We start from the raw sequence: 15,252 nt of genomic DNA on the forward strand, positions 1-15,252 counted from the left end.
CACTGGCAACTGAGAGCCGACGTCAAGTTACACAGCAACAACTGAGAACACAAAATTCAAGTGAGGAGAAAAATCTGGTCCTCAGTTGAATTTCACCTTAGAAATGCTTAAAATCATGCCATAAACCATATATGTGAAAATTGGTGCATGGACCAGTTGGAAGTATTTTTCCGTTTTGTGTATGTTGTGTGTGTATAATTATCAGCCCGTCAGCATGGCGGTATACACACCACGAAGGGTAACACGCATGCGCGGGTTAAAACGGAAGTTTACATTTTATCTGGATCAGATAAGCGCTTGAAAACATACAGATATCAAGGACGATCAATGTCGCGTAAAAAGATAAAGGTAAGTATTATTTGTTTTGGTTTTTAAAAAATATTTTATCGCATAGTGTATGTTATATATATGTTAAGGAATTTATTCAACAAACGGAAATTTACATCCATACTTGTTTTTTTCGATTAAATTGAATCATACCTTCAGTTACAAATACAGTGCAAGAAGCCGTGTATGATCGATACAAACTGGTATAATGGTAAATTATTTCCAACAGTATAAGTCAGTATTTACTTAAAATCGTTAATATTATACATGTACATAAACCATCACACACAATTTCATACAACTAACTAAAGACGTCACAACAAAAATTGCTCATAATCCTCTATAGGCATCCATATTAACAGCCATTGTCTTTGCAGGATGATCATTGTATTCATTTATTACATACAGACGATGTGCAATTTTCAGAGCAATATTAATTAATGTGTTATCAAACGAAAAGCTAGGTATGCACAATAAATGTGCCATACAAATATTAATTGCATGGCGTTAAAGAAAATATCCAATGGCATGTAAACATGAAATCAGAAAGTACTGGGGACGTGTAGAGGAAAATAAAAGCAATAATTTCATTTTAATTAAGAAGTTGCTAATCTAGCTATTATGACATGAAAACGTGTTATAACCATTATAGTTTGTACATTGTTGATTTTGAAGTAGTTTGTACTATGTAAACACAATATATCAACATTATTTTTCCCCAACACCCCTCCCTTAAGTAAATTTTAGATCCGCGCCTGTTTGCATATCATTACATCATACAACTTATATATGAATTAATATGATATCCCAGAAATTTGTCCTTTTTTAAATGAAAATATATCAACGAATCAATTTAAGCTATAAATGCACAATCAATATAACATACCAATTGCAAGGCGTAAAAGATTATTAAATGAAAAGATACCAACGAATTTAATACACACATATAAATATAAAGACTCAACAAAAAAACACACATTGTAACCGCTGGCAATTGGAAAAAAATGAAGGCATTACAATTAGCGTCAATTATCAAAATGTAATTATGTAATGACTATAAGTATCCATCATTATATTTTTTGTGAAATATATCGTTGTGTATGATTTTAATTTTTGTGATTGATTATTTGTGGTGTATCTTCTCGTCTGAGGCTTTAACTAGGGTTTTAATGCGTACAGTTTTTTAAACACAATATAAATAAATCATGACTTACCTTTAATGTTACAGTTTAATTTATATTACGTTTAATAATATTGCTGTTTTCATTTTTATCTGTCTAAACATTTGCATAAATATAATAACATGTGCTTTAATAAATTATATTATGCCAGGCGCGGATTCCACTAAAAAAAAATAAGACCGTGAAGGATCGTAGCGGCTACGTGGGGCTACGTACATGTACATGTAGCAGCTACGCTGTTGAACAGAAATCCAGACAAGCCGCTACGTGGATATACCTAGCTTACATTTTTAATGCTAAGCATCAAACTCGAAATTGCTACCTCTGAGTTACCACTTTGTACCAAACTTGATATTTATCCTATTTAGTTATATTTAGTTCATATGATAAGTTATTATGAATTTTAACTTGTACTGTACGTTATATTTCCGCTTGAAATTAACAAAATATGTCGGTTTAATAAGTGGTTGGCTGAATTTAAAGACCTAGCGGCTAGGCTGGTAGCTTATAGTAATGTTCAATATACCTAGATATCCATATATATCCATATCCATATGTTCATTCGCCCTAAAACGCGTTCGCCCTTTGACGCCATTCGCTCTAATTTCCGTTCGCCCTGAAATGTGTTTGCTCAAGGCCCGTTTGCAATATTAAAATATAATTTTAAAGCGATTTTTTGTAAATAAAGTTTCAAATTATATAAGATAAAAAACCGCATTCAGTGGATTCAACACATATTATAGTGTCCAGATTAACCTACGTGTAGCTGCATGGCCAACTTAGAAGATTAATTATAAATTATGAATAAGATTCTTTTGATAAGATTAGGGCTATATAAAAACTTTTATTCTGAATCGAAAAAGCCGCTGCTCGTATCCTCATTGGATTCAATTGTTTTCAAAACAAAGCGAACATATAGAAAAAAGCTTTCCATAATTTTCAGTTTAAATTATTAACCATTAATTAACATTTTCCACTGTTAAAATAATTACGTCTTAAACACTTAAAAAAAAGAATACTTTGATTTCAGTTAAAGTCAGTTATTTAAAGAAAATTTAGTTTTGTTGAACAATTGTAAACATTGTTAACGGAATCAAAAACATAGCATCGATGATAAATGTTGGATGAAAAAGATAGAAAAATGAAAACTTCTTTGTTTTCTTTAACTGACTTCAATTGAAATCACAGTATTCTTTTTTTTTTTTTATGTTTAGACGTAATTATTTCAACATTGACAAGCAAAAAAAAAGATGACGTAATTCACTAATCGTTATAATGCCTATTTTGTTGATTTGCACCCCCCCCCCCCCCCCGATGCTACGTTCCACTTGGGCGAACAGGTAGATGGGGCGAACGAACCCGGTACCTTTTTGCGCATGCGTTAAGGATCATCAAAATGGCGAAAGTTGACTGCATGTCATCTTTCTAGTAAACACTAGGTACGAAACACCTTACAATACCTTTTGCAGCTAGAGCCGTTGGAAGGTATTTATCCTTATGTTTGCCTGTGTGAAGGGAGGTTTAATCTATTTTTGCCGAAACGATCGATTCGGTAGGGGTACCATCCTGTCATGGGTCCTGCATGAAGTCCACTCGTTGACGTTGAGAGGATGTACCCAATCCTTCGTCGTTTTTAAACTCTCTCTCTCTCTCTCTCTCTCTCTCTCTCTCTCTCTCTCTCTCTCTCTCTCTCTCTCTCTCTCTCTCTCTCTCTCTCTCTCTTTTATGCTTTTGACGAAGCTCCCACTGGACACATTGAAACATTGAATGTTGTGATGCTCTAACCGTCAGGATTTGTTATACACAATTTTGGTGTAAATTAAAAAATAATGTTTGAAAAAAATTAATTTTTAGCTAAAGAAAAAACCCATTTTCACAATAATGAAGCTTATTGTTATTTCTTGCATAAACCCTTGACAAAAGTTGAGCTCATGAGACACATTACACCATCATTAAAAATAAAACACCCAATGAAATCGCAGCGTCTATTTGTTCTTTACATTATTAAAGTTTAAAGGCCGAACATTTTACAAATGCCCCCTTTTTTACCTGTACAAACTTCAAAATGATGCCGCTAATTGTCAATCAAGTTTGAACGATGGCACCCATTTCGATGGACGTGATCGTCCGAGCTTGATCTGGCCAGGTCCGCTGATTTCTGTTTGCTAGCAATTAACAACGTTATCTTTAATATCTTCCGTCACGTATAAAAAAGGGGAATTAAAATTGAACTTTTAACATTACCAATATTAACATTGTTTTATAGAAAATAAAAGTCAGTAATTGAAAATATGCAATTTATATTTGTATGTGACCTACTAAATTCCACGAAGATGCATAAGCAGTTCCAAAACATGTAAAAAAAAAAAAAAGAAAAAAAAATTTAAACAATCTTATGAGCTACTAAAGCTGTATTTACTGGAAATACACTCAACTAGAACTTTTTGCACGAATACGTCACTAAATGGAAAACGAACTCCAATAATACTGTCATCGTAAAGAGGCTGAATTTACATTCCACATTCCTAATATATAGTGGTTTGAATTTTTATACAATTATATATATTTATTAAAATTGACTTCCTAAACAATGTCAAGTGCTAAACACAATGTACTGAGTTAAATTTTTAGAGCAGAATTAAGTTAATGATTTTTTTAAATTGTACTTTACACACGTGTAATTCGGACAATGCGTAACATTTCCATAACAAATTGCTTCATATCATTAGAACAACAACATATTCAAACTAAGACCAATTCTGACTGATTAATTATTAATATTTATTATAGTCCCCTACAGGTTTTCACCAGAGGGGACTATAGCTTTCCTCTGCGTCCGACGGTCTGTCCGTCTGTCTGTCTGTCCCACTTCAGTTTTCCATACTTTTTTTCTTTATGTGTTTGAGGAATAATATGAAATTTGCTGAACAGCTTCAAAATGTCAAAATAATACAGATCAAGATTACACTTTTGTAGCGTCTGGTTGACATATTTTCGACAAATTTTTTAATGTTCGGGTTCGATATTCTGCATAACAGTGCATTGTTTTCACAATTTCCACAAACCGGTAGGGGACGTGTATTGCTTATGCAATACTCTCAGAATGCTTGTTTCCTGTGTATTAATTCGCTTCTTGTGTTTAATGATTAGCAGCGTTCACGACCGCTGGTAGACTGCAAGCCCCGGAGGCTTCTACACCTCTAGAAATTAAGCCCCGCCCTCACCTGAGATTTACCACCCGGTAAAAATGTGCGGCCTTTAAGGACAGTCAAATGGTATAAACATTATTATGTTCCCCCACCCATAACTACTATTTAGACTCATCTATAAAAGTTATCTAACAGTTTCTTGTTATTCGACAGAATGATAAGGGTTTTTTTCTGTTTACTTTTTTGATCATCAGTTTAAAATTTGTGATTATACACAGAGAAAACTGTTTTATAAACTACCGGGATTTACTATAATCTCTCAATCTTTGCAGTGTGGAAAACAGTAAACAAACAAAAAAATGGATGTACGTGCTTTAGCATATTGAAAACCATGTCAAGAAAAGATCGAAAAAGAGTTAATCCCATTGAAGAGTCAAGGAAATGGAGTGAAAAGAATATTGATCCACCAGGATTTAATAGAAGTTTATTTGAGAACAAAGGTAAGGAAAAATTTTTGAATTGCCCTAAATTAAACTTCTGAATTTTGTTTGGAGACTAATCTAGTTGGTATTATTCCTCTATTGTGAGTTAAATATTTCATGAATCCTATTACTTTTGCGTGCTTCATGGTTATCAACAGGTATTACTCCATATTATCAATAAATTCTGCTATATGGCCCGCTGATAGCTGCACAAATATATATACATTAAATTTAAAACCAAGGAACTTCATTTTCCAAGGAAGTACATGTAATATTGAATAAAAAATTCAGTTGACTAGTGACTGCTGTGGATTCATCATTGTTGAAGAACATTTTCGGTATTAAAAATTTTCACAGAAGATGTTCCTAAATTAGTTTAAATAGTCCAAAACCATGTGGAACTTTTTGTGTGCAATAAATATACAATTTTTGCATGGGTGGAACTGTAGCTCTACGGTCTGTCAACCTGAATTTCACGTGGAGCTATACTGTTCTGCAAAAATACAAAAATTTTCTTTTGTACAAATTCTTTGACATGATATCAGTGTAATTCATCTAATAGTATATACATGTACATATGACAATATAACATATAAATTGAAATCAACAATTTCTTTATAATTTCCATGTAGCTTCCTGAACGCTTATATTATGTATTATAGGCAGAGGAGTCAGAACAACTGGCCGCAGAAATGCAGGCGACTTTTTGTTAGTGTATACAGGAAAGGTTATAACAACGAAGGAAGGTGAGAACTTGGAAGAAGGGTTCTCATCTGGCTACAGATTTTGTTTACAGAGATTTGTGGTAAGTGTCTAGATTCTCATGAAATACTTTTTTGTTTTCTTACGTACCTAAATATATGGATATTGGTTTAATGCCAGGCCATGGCTTAATCAAGTATAGCTAAACATATTTGGCTGGTTTTATGGTGGTAGTCAAGGGTTCCAGCAGTTGGAAAATTCAACATTCAAAGATTTTAGAAAAGTGAACACCTTTATTTGTATGGACTAAATAATGTTGTCACAGAGATAGCTGTCATTTCTCTTATGGTAATTAATTTAAAACATATTTTTCCATCACTGAATCTCGCAAAGACAAATGAATCTATTTACAACTTTTTTTTACATCATCCCAGAGGGAAGTCAAATTACATACTTTATTCCTGTGCACTGTTTGAATCCTAAATAAAAATCCCCTATCTGTTATACTACTCTGGCTCCAATTGATGACTATCTCAGATCATTAGCTTCAGTTAATCTATATATTGATAAACTAGTTCCATTTCTACATCACTCTAACTCTATAAAAATCTTAAAGGGCCTAAAGAAAAAATAGGTTTGTTTCCGCTTTCCCAACCGACCCTGAAAAATACTGCTATCTCAAAACTTTTTTTTGGCCATTTTTCAGTGAGGGTGTTAAATTTTCGTTTTTTTTTTTCAGATCATCAATTTTTTAAAAATTTAGTCAGAGAAACGTTTGGACAAGTCTGTTTATTACATCAACGTTGAAAAAACGCTTGAAATTAAAAATGGCAGGACATTCTGCAAACAATAGCACCCATGCAAGGCTGCAATTATCAAAAGCTAACTCATAAAACTTGACCACTCTAGACGTTAATTTGCTTCATTCTTAATTACCCTAACACGTACAGCTTGAATTGTCTGAATAAGGCATTCTAAAATCACTATAATAATTACAACTAATACACTAAAATTTACTCCTCATCACATACATGAAGAAACATCACAACTACTAGTATACAACAGTCTGCATAATATTATAATAATGAGAGTGTTGTGTTGTGCAGTACTATGCTTATATATAATAACCAGGAATTATTTGCATGCACTTGCTTCTTGTTTGTGTGACAGAGAAAGAAAAAATATAAAAACATTGTCATCTACATGTATCTGAAATGATACTTATAAGTACTGTAAGGCCTAACATGCATTTCTGATAGATGTATATATTTTTAAATTTTTAACATGTCTTAAAAAAATTAATTTATAATAGTTTACACAAGCCTATATTATTTTTATTTCTTTGATTTAAACAAAGGCTCTATCCAACTTTTTACTAAAGAAAATGAGTTCTTGTAGTATTATAAACATATATTTTGGTATGAATCTTTTATTAATGGAAGCAATTAATTTAACTCGATCATTTATAGTGTTGATGCATCAGAAGAAGATGGTAGATTGGGAAGGCTTGTGAACCATGGGAGCAAGAAAGAGATCAACTGCAAAATGAAATTAAATGGGGAAGTGCTATGTCTTTTTGGAACCAGGTATTTACAAAATAATTTTGCCTGTTTACCGTGTACTATAGGCTTACTGGTACTGATTTAATTATCATGATTAGGCCAACATTTTTTTTATTTTTAAGTTTATGAACCCAAAAGTTTTAAGTCCCATAGGAGGAGAAAATGAAAACAAAAAAATATTTTTTCAATACATTATCAACATTATTTTTTCATGTACATTATATAAGTTTCACTGCAAAGATTTCTTATAACTGTGGTATTTCTCAACTTGGTAAACATATTGAGTAAACATATATGGAAACAGGCTCTGTATATTGTTGAAGCACAAATTTTTGTGGGGTTTAAATTTCGTTGTTTTATAGCAATTAAAATAATGTTTTATTAAGATTTAATTTCATCATTTTAAGAATATCTTAAATGTTAACTATCTGGTTTAAAATTCTCATCTCCCCCTTGGCAGATTTAGTGTAATTCATATAATGCCATATAGCGGTTCTTCTGAGTTATTTATTGTTCTTGAATAAACACAGTTGTGTTTATAATGGCAACAGCAATACAGCATCACTTTAAAGTATGTCACAACAAATACCGAAAATAAATTTCTCTTCAGCTCATCCTGTAGGTGCAGGAAGTAATAGATAACTTGAGATACATGGTAAAAACTGCCAAATGTATATATCTTCCTCAAACTAATTTTTCTGGATTCGTGCAATAAAAGTAAGTATCACTTTGCGCCGCCGTTACTGTGAATAAGCTGAATAAAATGAACAATTTGATTGGATGCCCTGAAAAGTCATTATTAATAAGCAAGTTATGTTGAAGTTGGCTAAATCTGCCCAGGGGGAGATGAGAATAATGAATCCGACATTTGGCTAGCGAAGATGCTATGTCTTCCATGTTATGGTATTTTGATATCATTTCAAACTGGTCTAAAGTGGTAACAATTAAAATGTTAACAATATATCAACTCAATTTTTTTATCGGTAAATTATAGTACGTGTAGTAACATTGATGTCCATTCTAAAGGGGCATTATGTTGCATGAAATTTGATTGTATTATTTGACAAACAGTAACCAATCATAATGAATGTCTTATACAGAAATATGTTCACTAATTTTGAATTGAATTAAATCGAAATTGATCTAGAATGAACCGAATATCAAAATTAATTTTGTCTTGAATTGTAATGCATTTGTATCATGATATTTCACCCCTATTGTCCTTATACATGTTATACCCTGTCAACAAGTGTATAATGAAATGTACTTGTTTAAATAAATTAAAGTAATTGGTTACATAACTTTAGTTGACTATCAAATTTTACTATTATTCACAACAGAGATATACATGAGGGAGAAGAGCTATTATATGACTATGGACTCAAGTCTTATCCATGGAATTCTAAGGTACAGTGAAAATTTGCTTTTAAAAGTTGGATTTTGATAACTTATAGGTAAATCCTCCATCACAAGGAAGCTGGTGGCCGGCATATGCTTTAAAAATAAATAGTCAGATTTTGTATTATTCATTGAATGCAAATCAATTTATTTAGGAGAAAACAAAACCTAGTAAGTCTAGCTTAAATTGTAATATTACAGTGGTCTTTATTACTGACAACATTCCTTTTTACCGAGACGAAGTCAAGGGGAGCTTATGCTATACCCCCGGCGTCGGCGTCCGGACCTGGTTAAAGTTTTTGTTGCAGGTCCTGTATCTAAGCTATTACTTGTCCTATCTTCACCAAACTTGCATGGATGATGCATCTGGACCTACTTATGGACCTGAAAGACTCGGATGCTGAATCTGGGTCCTAAATTACAGATGCTGAAGGAGGTTAAGGTTGTTGGACCAGGTTAAAGTTTTTGTTGCAGGTGCCCTTTGATAGCAATATATAAGTTACTCCTGGTCCTAACTTCACCAAACTTGCATGGATGGTGTGTCTTATAATACTGATGCACCAGACAGGCTTGAGTGCTGAATCTGAGCTATAGGTTTCGGATGCTGGAGAAGTTAAGGTTTTAAGAGCTGGTTAAAGTTTTTGTTGCAGGTGCCCTCTGAAGATAATTTCTTAGTTACTACTGGTCCTTACTTCACCAAACTTGCATGGATGGTGCGTCTTATGATACTGATGCACCTGACAGGCTTGAAAGCTGAATCTGAGCCATAGGTTTCGGATGCTTGAGGAGGTTAGAGTTTTTGGAGCTGGTTAAAGTTTTTTGAGCAGGTGCCCTCTAATGTTATGTCTTAGCTACGCCTAGTCATAACTTCATCAAACTAGTGTGGATGGTGCGTCTTATTATACTGATGCACCTGAATGGCTTGAATGCTGAATCTTAGCCATAGGTTTCGGATGCTGGAGGAGGGTATGTTTTAAAAGCTGGTTAAAGTTCTTGAAACAGGTGCCCTCTTATGATGATATCTTAGTTATTACTTGTCCTAACTTCACCAGACTTCCATGGATGGTGCGTTTTATGATACTGATGCACCTGACAGGCTTGAATGCTGAGTCTGAGCCATAGTTTCAGATGCTGGATAATGTTAAGTTTTTTTTAACAGGTCACATGTTACATATAGATAATAGTACTATTTCAAACTTATATAGTTGTTTAAACTGTATTATGAAAGAATCGCAGAGGAAGCTTCAGATGCAGAGCTTGATCTCCATTATCAAGGATGCTAAAAAATATATCTTAGTTATTACAGGTCCTAACTTCACCAAACTTGAATGAATGGCGTCTTATAATACAGATGCACATGATAGGCATAAATGCTGAATCTGAGCCTTAGGTTGCGGATGCTGGAGGAGGTTAAGGTTTTAATTGCTGGTGCCCTCTGATGATGATATCTTAGTTATTACTGGTCCTAACTTCACCAAACTTGCATGGGTGATGCGTCTTATGATACTGATGCACCTGACAGGCTTGAATGCTGAATCTGAGCCATAGGTTTCGGATGCTGGATGAGGTGTAGTTTTTTGGAACAGGTCACATGTGTAATAGATGATAGCTTGCATAGTTGATTTTACTATATTATAAATGAAACGCAGAGGTTGCTTCAGATGCAGAGCCTGATCTCCATTATCAACGATGTTAAAGAAATCTCCTACCTCAATTAAACCTGCTTGATAGAAAGATGAGGTTGTTATTATATAAATAGTGCCTGTTTGGGAGGGTAACAGTTGAAATTGACACCCCGAGAAAACCATTGTCAACCGACGCGAAGCGGAGGTTGACAATGGTTTTCGAGGGGTGTCAATTTCAACTGTTATCCTCCCAAACAGGCACTATTTATTTTGTTATACTGAATGTCTTTTTTAAATTTTTTAAGAAAATTTTACTGCTTTTATATAGGAATAACGTGAATTCTACAGCGAACCGTACGCGCATAATTTTCGCGCATGTAACATTTTTTAATGTTACCCGTTGCCAAGTGCGTTGCTAACGCTGAGGGTAATAGTAAATATTATTAACTGCGTCTTAACCAATCAGATTTCAGTATTTAACATGAAAGTATAACAATAAATGATATAACATGATTCCTATGATTAAGTATTGTATGATATGAAACACTATTGTTTAATATGATACAAAATATTATATGTTATATTGTAAAAAGTTATATGATACAATATAATATTGTATCAATTTTTTTGATATTTTATGATATGATATTGTATCATGATATTGTTCTGTATAGTATTGTATATTATGATACATTCTACTACAGTTATTGCCGAGATCAAAGAGATGCCGCGGACATTATTCTTCAATATACCACGAACGTCATCAGTAAATTATCAGATCAGAAATACCTATTTGTCTCGCACTGATCATGGAAGTACAACTTCAAACCGTAAAAGTTTTAAAACCATGTCAATTTCACGTGTTAGTTCCAGTCAAAACAATGTGTATTGCCTCAAATCTTTATTTTTAAGAGATCAATGCGGCTGTTCCTAGGACCTCCCTGGCACATTTTCACTGCGTGTTTTTACATAAAATATATAACGTGTAGTAGTAATAATCGTATTAAATTGCCCTTAAAATATTAGGAATGTGATTCAAAGATTTTTATTAATAAGTGAAGAGTATTAAAATCCTAAGAAAAAAGTCTGTCGTCTGCATGTGATTCCTTTGATCGATACACATGTAAACAATACTAACAAAACCGTTGGGGTTTCACAGAACAGCCGTCAAAATGACCTAGATCATCTCTCTATAGGAGAAACGATCTGTAGAAATACTGGGCTGTTAGTAGAATAGAAATAAAGTTCTTGTTTTCGTGAATGTTGCAGGATAACCTCCTCGGCTTTAATATTTCAAAACAACATTTCTCGACCTCGGAGGTTATTCTGCAACATTCACGAAAACTCGTACTTTATTTCTTAATCCATGAATATCCAAGATCATAAAGTATGATTTTCATATAATATGATAAAGGTGGTCTCATAAAGGTGATGTCTCATAAGGGTGATGGCTCGTCTCGGTGAGCTTTGTAATCTGTGATTACCTATGTTTTTATATTCTAGGAACATCTGCATTTTTTGCAGAATTATTGGTTTTTTCGTATTGTTTTACTTTTAAATTTATTTACTAACCAGTGAGATGCCCCTAATTCAAACGAGAGGGGGATATACTGTTTTATCCATCTGGGTCTGTTTGTTCATCTGTCTGTATGTTGGTAACAAATTTCTGTCACATTCTTCTTAAATTGGCAACTATTATTTATACAGTTGCTTGAGATTTTAACACACTCATTGTATAGGCATATGACATATGGTGGGAGTCGTTTTTGTACAAATTAGATGTCACTTGCCTATGAAATGACAAATGTATTCTTAGACTTGAATTTAAAATAAATTTTCATTACAGTTTTCTCAGAAATTGCTCATCGCAGATGCAAGAGATTTTAACACATGTACTCTTTGTTTAGTGGTAGGCATTCCATTTAATGGGATTCATTTTTGAGCACATGTAATGTCCACTTTCTGTTACATTATGACTGTGTTTATTTTGTATATTCACATCAGGGTGGGGTATAACTAGTGAGTATTGACTCACAGATTTCTTGTTGTTTTAGACAAACCATCTGCCCCTAAGGGACCATTCAGTGTGTCCAATCTCACTGCTTCATCTGCTGACTTGAATGGAAGCCAACAACAAAAGATAATGGTTCTCCAGTCACAGGCTATGTTATTGAGTCCAGACCTAGCACCAGAGCAAGATGGAGCAAAGTGGCCAAGATGGATGACAACACCACCAAATACTCTCCCAAAGACCTCATTGACTATCTGTTCAGGGTGTCTGCTGTTAATGAGGAGGGACAAGTCTCACCACTAGAGACCAACGAACCTGTGAGACTTAAGAGGAAGATATGTAAGAGCCTACATATGTTGAAATGTATGCTTAAGTGTGTAAGATAATGTATGATTACTGGTTAAATATCTTTGTTTCTCTTTAGATGTTCTATCTTCAAGTCAAAGTCAAAGTGTCTAAACTTGGTCCCGATTTTGTGACACTGGATTGGAAATCACTGTCTTCAGATGGAGGCTCCAAGGTGACAGGGTATGTGGTGAAGCAGAAGAGAGGCTCTGATGGTGACTGGGAGGAGGTGGCCACTCTAAAGGCCATTGAGACGTCTTACAAGGTCCCCAAACTTGATGAAGACCAAGAGTATTTCTTTTCTATAACTGCCCTGAACCAGAACGGACAAGGAGAAACCTGTGAACTGGACATGTCTGTTGTTCCAAAGAGACCTCCAGGTAAACTTGAGCTAAAACTCATTGTTTAAGCACTTCATACACTGTATTTACAAAGCTTGGTGTATGAATAAGGCTAACCAAATGTTTGTATTTACATGATCTTTGATTAGGTCTGCCATCAAAAGCACTGGGTTTATTTTGTCTGTAACAATGCCATTTCATGAAAACGTTTTCAATACACATCATGTATTTTGAGTATTTTGATTTTTTTCTGTTGTTGAGATTTCTTTTCAAATGCATATAAAAAGTGTATTTTATGTGCATTTTCAGAAAAACCATCGCCACCAGTTGGTCCAGTCATACTCTCAGGCATTCAGAAAACCTCTTTGGTGTTAGCCTGGAAACCCAGCAAGAATGATGGCAGATCTCCTCTAACAGCTTACTATATTGAAATGAGGGACCCTAATAATGGATCCTGGTCTGCAGTCACCAAAGTGACCCCAGACATCACCAGCTACTGTTTCTTATGATTTTGTTTTAAGATTGTCTAGAAATGGTGTTTGGAACTGGAGATAAAGAAGATCCCCCAAGCAAAGAACTTAAAAAGCAAAGAGGTATTTGTCTGAATTAAAACTGAAAGTAAACAAAAAACTAAAGTATAAGCTTCTGCCATACAAAATAGCAATGCAGAGAGTAATGTATGTTTATGTATTTTTGAAGCTGGATTTTATGTCAATATGTTATTTGATTAAGGCAGTTGAACTTGTTGTGTTACTTTCAGGTTTTAAAAGAATAAGTGGAGAAAGAAAACCTAATGGACAGCAGCTGAGAAAGCAGCAGTTAAGAGGCAAATGGGCCAGTTTTTAAATCTAAGGACCCTGCCAAAAAAACATGACTGTGACCTGGCTCTTCAAAAAGAAGAGAGTTTGAAAAATGGAACCTGGAAACAAGTCAAAGACTTTGTTAGAAATACAAACCTAAAGCTACTTAAACAGTAGGATTCAAAAATGAAATGTATGAAGTGTTTAGTGTAAATTGACTTGTTTCTATAATGAAAAGAAATTTTATAATATTCAGAACTAGAGACAGATCAGAAATGTAGTATATGTGCATTGATTTACTTGTTAGTTTTCTAGAGAGAGAGACAGAGGAGCTTTTGCTTTTGCTTTAAAAGTAATTTTTAGTATCTTTATAATGATTTTGAATATTCATTGTAATAGTGGTTGTCTTATGAAGAAATTTTTATGACAAGTAAAATAAAGCTGTAAGCTCCTGTTAGCCTTCATGATACACATAAACCTGATAAAAGCCTTTTTATAGTGACAGACTTGGTGTCTCATGTATATCATGTTGGACTGCCTAGTGACATGAATGCTAAAAAATTGATGAAAATAATGCCAGATCTTAGCTGTTATATACATGTATTTAATGATCTTTCCATATGAAATATTTACTACATATATGTACAATATCCTTAAGGATTTAACCATTTCATGCTCTGTTTTGCATGTACATGAAGTTAAAATGAAGGTGAATTTGGAATGATAAAGATCTACAGCAAGAGCATAGTTGGCTAAGCTATTGTTAATTACGGTAAATGAATTCAGTCAATGTTATCTATTTTATATTAAGAATGAATTTGCTATGCTTAGTGTTCAATTAGCTCTTGTTGATAAAAGAAATGTAATTAAAGATGTATTTTGCCATTTAGTGTGATTTTCGTTTTGATTTCTTTTTAGGTCATTCTTTTTAAAACTAGTAAAGAAATGCATTTATTTATAATAATTTTTAGGTATAATAAAGTTTTGGGGATATAGGAATCACCTTGTCTGTCCGTCTGTCTGTGCAATCATTTAGGTCCATATCTTTCTAATGGAGGAACATTACAATTCCCCACTTCACACAAAGGTTGCTTACAACCTGAGGGTGTGTTGTGATCTTGACCAAAGGTCATTTGTGCAAGTACAAGATCACTGGAAAGAAAATTGTATAATTTGTGTCTGGTCTTTATCTTTCTTATGGAAAAACAAGGGAAGTCCCTACTCCATAAAAAGATTGCATATGACCTGAGGGTGTGTCATGATCTTGACCCAAGGTCGTTTGTGCAAGTTGAAGGTCACTCCAAAAAATTGCATAATTCATGTCTAGGC

At 33.7% G+C, this 15,252-nt stretch overlaps 1 long non-coding RNA gene and 1 pseudogene across 1 annotated transcript in view; one reads left to right on the top strand and one right to left on the bottom strand.

Moving 5' to 3' along the window:
• The window catches only part of LOC128181011 (uncharacterized), a 47,472-nt gene that overhangs the window by 11,128 nt on the left and 21,092 nt on the right, over positions 1 to 15,252 (bottom strand). The window lies entirely within an intron of this gene.
• LOC128181010 (myomesin-3-like) lies at positions 275 to 14,812 on the top strand (annotated as a pseudogene).

The sequence above is a fragment of the Crassostrea angulata genome, chromosome 4 (genome assembly GCF_025612915.1).
Source record: "Crassostrea angulata isolate pt1a10 chromosome 4, ASM2561291v2, whole genome shotgun sequence".
In the NCBI taxonomy this organism is placed as follows: domain Eukaryota; kingdom Metazoa; phylum Mollusca; class Bivalvia; order Ostreida; family Ostreidae; genus Magallana; species Magallana angulata.